Source organism: Lipotes vexillifer, unplaced genomic scaffold (genome assembly GCF_000442215.2).
Source record: "Lipotes vexillifer unplaced genomic scaffold, Lipotes_vexillifer_v1.1 scaffold395, whole genome shotgun sequence".
Lineage (NCBI taxonomy): Eukaryota > Metazoa > Chordata > Mammalia > Artiodactyla > Lipotidae > Lipotes > Lipotes vexillifer.
In genome coordinates, this window is record NW_006797390.1 from 6,977,246 (window position 1) to 6,983,716 (window position 6,471).

The 6,471-nt window shown below is 52.7% G+C and overlaps 1 protein-coding gene across 1 annotated transcript in view; it reads right to left on the reverse strand.

Moving 5' to 3' along the window:
• Positions 1–6,471, reverse strand: part of SLC6A13 (solute carrier family 6 member 13) — a 30,442-nt gene that overhangs the window by 23,581 nt on the left and 390 nt on the right. The gene's annotated exons all lie outside the window — the stretch shown is intronic.

Genomic DNA, 6,471 nt, shown 5'->3' on the forward strand with positions numbered 1-6,471 from the left:
CCTCTCCCGTTGCGGAGCACAGGCTCCAGACGCGCAGGCTCAGAGGCCACGGCTCACGGGGCCCGACGCTCTGCGGCCTGTGGGATCTTCCTGGACCGGGGCACGAACCCGCGTCCCCTGCATCGGCAGGTGGACCCTCAACTGCTGCGCCACCAGGGAAGCCCTATTTTTTTTTAATGGTGAAAAGATTTGAACAGGTTTTCACCAAAAAAGATATGTGGGCTGCAAATAAGCACATGAAAAGATGTTCAACATCATTAGTCAATATAAATTTAAGTGACAATGAGGTAATGTTCACACCAATTAGAAAAGTTAAAATTAAAAAGACAGACCAAGTATCGGTAAAGTTGTGGAAAAGCTGGCACTCAGATACGCTGCTGGCAGGAATGTAAAAATGGTACGACCATGTTAGAAAAGTGTTTGGCAGTTTCTTAAAAAGTTAAAAGTGCACCTATCATATAATCCCGCCATTCCACACTTAAGTGTTCCCTCAAAGGAGATGAAAGCATATGTTTATACAAAGATTTGTACACAGAAGTTCTTAGCAGTTTCATCTGTAATAGCTAAAACCTGGAAACAACCCAAATGTCCATCAACAGGAGAAGAGATAAACTGTAGTATATCCGTATAATGGAATACTACCCAGTAATAACAAGAAAGGAACTACTGAGACATGAAAAAGATGGATGAATCTCAAAGTAATTATGCTGAGGGATAGAAGCCAAGTAAATTATATACTGCATGATTCCATTTATAGAAAATTATAAGAAATGCAAACTACTGTATAGTTTGGAAACAACCTGGAAAACTAGGCCTGGAAACGACCTAAGTGTCCCTCAACAGATGCATGGATAAAGAAAATGTGTAATGGAATTTTATCCGGCCATAAAAACAGAAGGAAATTCTGCATTTTGCAACCACATGGATGGACCTCGAGGGTATTATGCTAAGTGAAATAAGTCACAGAGAGAAAGTACATACTGCACGTCCTCTCTTACGTGTGGAATTCATAGAGGCAGAGAGTAGAATGGTGATTACCAGAGGCTGGGGCTGTGAGGAATGCGGAGATGTTGGTCAGAGGGGACAAACTTCATTATAAGATAAACAATTTCTGGGGATGTAACATACAGCATGGTGGCTGCAGTGAACTATACTGTCTTATATAGTTGAAAGTTCTTAAGAGAGTAGATCTTAAGTGCTATCACCACCAAAAAAAAAAAAAAAAAGTAATTATATGAAGGAATGAAGGTGTTAACTAACCTTTACAGTGGTAATAATTTTGCAATATATACATGTATTATTAAATCATCATGTTCTACACCTTAAACGTACTATCCATAATATATCAATAAAGATGGAAAATAGTTATATTTTTAAAAAACAAAACAGGTTTTTGGTTGCATTGGGATGGGGTAGCAGAGGTCGGGGTGGGAGAGAGGGAAGGAGGAAATTTGGGGGAGTGATGGATACATTCATTATCTTGATAGTGGTGATGGTTTCAAGGGCGTGTACCTATGTCGAAACTTATCAAACTGTACACTTCACATGTGTGCAAGTTGTTGTAAGCCAATTATACCGTCATAAAATTGCTAAAACAAAAGTTAGTGGGGAACAGGCTTCTCCAGCTCTTTGCCTCTGGCTTGTAGTCCATGCATCCGTAATTCAGGCACTGAAGGAAACGCTTGGTGACCACAAGGGCAAAGAAAGATCGTAAACAATTCAGGCACATGAGTAGATAAATCAGTCCAAGGCTTGCTGGGCAGGAAGGGGAAATTAGGGAAGAGAACCCAGTAGCTGATAAGAACAGTCCTGCTGGGAGCTGGAAACATCGCAGAGAGAGAGAGAGAGAGAGAGAGAAGACAGGCGGCAGGGGGGAGAGTTTTCAGCCTGGCTCAAGCCCCTCATCCCCATCTTTGTGCCACCTGCTCTTCCCCAATGAACCGAGCCAATGTTTAACCACACTGGGTCCGGTGGTCAGTCTGCACCCCTCCCGCTCTGCCTCCTTGAGCTCCTGGGCAGCTGGCCAGAGGGGACAAGGTCCACACCCACCAGGCCGAGTCACTGGCTCCAAACCGGGGAGGGAGTTAGGGAAGAGATAGAGCCCAGGAGGGTCCCAGGTGCCCAGCAGGGAGTCCTGGGGCACTGCCTCTTTCCCCACCCAAGCCCCAGTCACCACCCCTCAAAGACGGAGCCACTCCTGGAGACGGAGGATGGAGCCACAGTTATCTTTTCCCCCAAATCCCCCGTTTAGTCTCCCTGCCCAAATTCTAAAATCTCTTGGCATTTTTCCCCGTGGGATGGGAGAGACCACACGCCCATCCTGGAAAGGAATCATTCTGCTGGACACCCTTCTCAATAGGAACACATTCTGTGGCGTCACCTGTAATGCTCCAGGTGACATTTTTTTAGGACAAACTGACGATATGCCACATGAGCAACACAGCAGAGAACATGCATGAATATTACATGCTGTAATCAACACTACTGGACCAATACTTGGCATTGCTTCATTAACTAAAAGTGGTGACCAGTTGTCACGTACTCATAAAATAACCGTGACTCTTACATGAAGAAAAACGCTCCTTGTTTCTCTTCGTTCTTTAATCTATCTACGGACAACCTCAGGGCAAACGGGGGCCATCTAATGCCCTTGACATTGGTGTCCCCATGCTCTCTCTCCCTGACATCCAGAGGTGGGCTTTACTTGGCTATGGTCCTTCCCTCTAAGATCCCGGCTTTGAGAGGTCCAGCTGTGGTATATTCTGCTGTAGCCTCACACGGGTCTCCAGCCCCAGGCAGCCTGGGTGTCGGGCAACTCAGTCTCCCGGTAGCCGGGGTTCAGGGAGCTGGAGGACTTCCGGCTTAAGGCCCAGGTTCCGAAGCAGCCAGGACTTGGGTATTTGGGTAGAGCCAACAGTTATGTGAGAAAGAAGGACATCAAGGAGACTCCAAGCTTCTTAGCCTTGTAAACCAGTCTGCTTCCGCCCTTAGTCCCCTGCAATCAGTTCTCAACACAGCAGCCAGACAGTTTGCAAGTGTAAGATTGGCCCCTCTGCTCAAACCCCTGGCCCGCCTCCCCATCACTGGAGGGAAAGCCAGAGCCTCATAGTGGCTGACAAGCCCTGGGTGACCTGTCCCCCCAAAGTGACTCCCCTCCAGTGGCTCCCCAAACACGCCAGCCAACCTCCTGCTTTAGGGCCATTACCACCTCTGTTTCCTCTGCCTGGAGCACTTTCCACCTAATATCCACGTAGCTCTCACTCCCCGGCAAGACTTCACTCTAATGTTCTCGGTGTGGTCGCCTGCAGCCCCCCTCCTGTAGCACACGGGGACTTCTGATATGCTATGTAATTTTCTTGTTTACTGTGTTTATTGTTTATTGTCTGTCTCTCACAGACAGGCGAGGAGTGTAAGCCCCACAAGGACAGAGTAGGGGTCTGTTCTGTATATAGATTATCACAACAACTCGGAATAATTCCTGGCAGGTGGTGGGTCCACAGTAAGTCACTGTCGTTGGGTGACACAGTCCGGGCTTGGTTGGCCTGACTGTCAAAAGCCATGGGGAGGGGGGTGGGCAGGTGCTCGGGGTGGACTGGCCACAAGGCCTGGACGGCAGGGAGGGCGCTTATCTAGGAGGTGGCTGAGGCAGGCCACCTGATGGATGCTGATTTTAGACAGGCTTCTTGGTACCACTTTCTCAGCATCTCTGGTTTTCGACTACAGTGTTTCACCGTTTCCCTGTTCCTCTATCATATGCTTGCCTCAGCCTTTTCCCTGATCTGGGACTCACTTCTATTAGGATCTACCAAACGTTAAAGCTGGAAGGAACCGAAGAAGATACCACTTATATTTTTAGTTTGGAACTGAAATTACGCTTTGGGGACGTTTTCCTCCCTGACTTCCCCACCAAACAAACATTAATGATAATAAAGTCCCGAGTTCATCCCCGCAGCCAAGCACAAAAGCGGCTATTTACAGCTATGAAGTTCAAGAAAGGGCCCAGAAAAAGCAGGCTGATAACACACCTGACCCCGCGTGGTTCACCCCGTGACCCCAGCACCCTCCTGCAGAAGCTGCTCAGAACGTCCCTCTCGCCCCCAGGAGTTCAAGCCCCAATCTGAGAACCACGGGTTTAAATAAAATCACTAAAGCTGGTGGATGGGGTCAAACCAATCTAGATGGTCTCCGTCTTCCCCATCCCCCTTCCCCATGTCGGCAGCGAAGGGTCCTGTCATAAGGAGGCCTCCGTCCCCTCTTGACAAAGAGACGAGAAGGTGACGAGATGAAGTGTGGGACCCGTGCTCTGGGGGGAGGGGACGAGGGGGTAAAGGAGACAGAAAGGTTGAGCCTCTGGGAACACCAAAACCCAGAAAAGTGGGCCTGTCTGGGTCCCTCTACAGGCCACACGGGTCCCGGGTTTGTCCCCTTCACGCTGGCAGGGGCGCCTCCCGCGTGTCCACCCGGTGGCCCTGGGTGACTCATGCCCTTCAGAGCAAAGCCGGGCATCGGCCTCGGCCCCAGAGCCCCTCCGAGCACTTCCTCCAGCTGCTGTTGTCCATCAAGGAGAGAGAAGAGGAAGCCTGAGGCCTTGTGCCCTATCGGGGAAGAGACCGGGGTGGCGGCCTAAGGATTCTGCGGACCGTTCCATGAGCCCCGAAACGGCTCGTGGGGACCAGCATGCTGGAGGGCAGGCTCTTCCCGGGCATGAGGTGGCCACCCTCCTGCCTCTGCTCCCCCCGAAGTACCCACGTGAGGAACCAGGGGCCGTGGACACTCTTGCTGCCGGCCTGCCTTTCCCCCGAGACATGGCCACACCTCCCCGGGCCGCACAAACCTACACACAGAGCCCCAAGGCGCAGCTCAGACGTAGGCCTCCCCTCGACAGGATGACCCCGTGTGCCCTGCCCAGGCCCTGCTCCCCTCTCCTTCCCCTCCTCAGCCCAGTGGTTGGCACCAGGCCTGGGACCCCTCTCCCACCTCTTCGTGCCACTCCTGCTAATTCCTCAGCCACCCTCACCCAATTCCAGAGAGGCTTGGGGAAAGCGGCTCACCTCCCGACCTTCCTGCCACGTGAGGAGCTAAGCTGGTTACCGGGTTCCAGACACAGAGCCCCAGGGCCCGGCTTAGCCCCCAGACTCTTTCTCCTCCCTGAACGACAAGCCCCATCCCTCCGCCCTCAGGCCTAAATGTCTGAACAAGCCTGCGGAGGGTCCAGGGCTGGGTCGGGACCTCCCTCCTTCCCTCGCAATGCCAGCCGAGCAAAGTCCTGCGGCTTCAGGCTGCCGGCCAGGAAGTCTTGCGGAGAGGGAACACATCAGCCCATTCCCACCCCTCTGGAAAAATACAAGTTAACCTCCAACCCCAGGGCCAATCCCCGGTTGCCACAATCCTGAAAGTGAGACTGTGGACTCAGAGCACCTGTGTGCTCACCCCCTTCCCATGCTCCCTCTTCCACCCCGCATCGTGGGCTTTATCTCCCCAAAACCACTGAGACTGGGCTCCCACACGGAGGCTCCCACACCCCACAAAGGGGTAGGTGTGGCATCAGGGCTCCCTCCAGGCCTCGTGGCCCACAGAACTCCCACCCCCTCGGCCTGCCCCCGTGACCCACCTTGGCGTTTCCCCTCCTCTAGCGCAGGCTGCAGCCTCCCGTAAAACCAGCCCTGGGAGCCCAGCCCCGCTAAGCTCTACCCACCAACGAGGGGACCTTCCGAGCCCACTGCTCGGCCAGAGCACTTCAGCACCTGGGAAATCCCTCTGGGGCTCCCCAGAGGCCCAGGAGCGCCTGAAGGAGAGTCCCTGGTGGGAAAGTGACCAGCAGCAGGGGCAGCAGAGTGGCTGCAGCGCCTGGGATGGCCGAGAATGAGAGGCAGGAAAGACGCAGGAAAGAGTTAGAGTTCATGCTCCCCCCACACACATTTCAGTGGGAAAATCTTAAAGGAAGAGCCACTGGTATCAAAGGTGACACAGGGGGGGACACATGTCACAGAGCAGGGGGAGGACAGGAAGCCACGGCTACGGAGTCTCGAGACCTCATGGGACAGTTGGGTGCCGACATCCTCTTCAGCATAGCTACCGTTCGTTAGGCCCTTTGCACACGTGACCTCTACGCGTTACAACAGCCTTGAAGGGCAGGTAGAGCTATCTCCGTTTACAGCATTTACCTGAGCTCCCAAGGTAAGGCTTGCCCGAGATTACAGGGAGTAAGTAGCAGAGGCAGAATCCAAACTCCCATCTGTCTGGTTCCCAGCCTATACCCATGTTTCTCTGAAGCCACAATAGGGACCCTCCAGGAAGTCGCCCCTCTGTCTAGGTGTCTCTCCTGCAGTGCCCTGAGCAGCTTCTAAGGGTCTTTCCAACTCCAGTATCCTCTGCGTCCATGGGACTCCCCAGAGGGCAGCAAGTGCCTGAGATGGAGACAGCCTTGGCGGGGGGGCGGGGGGGGGGATGGCGAGGGGGACGCAGTGGGTC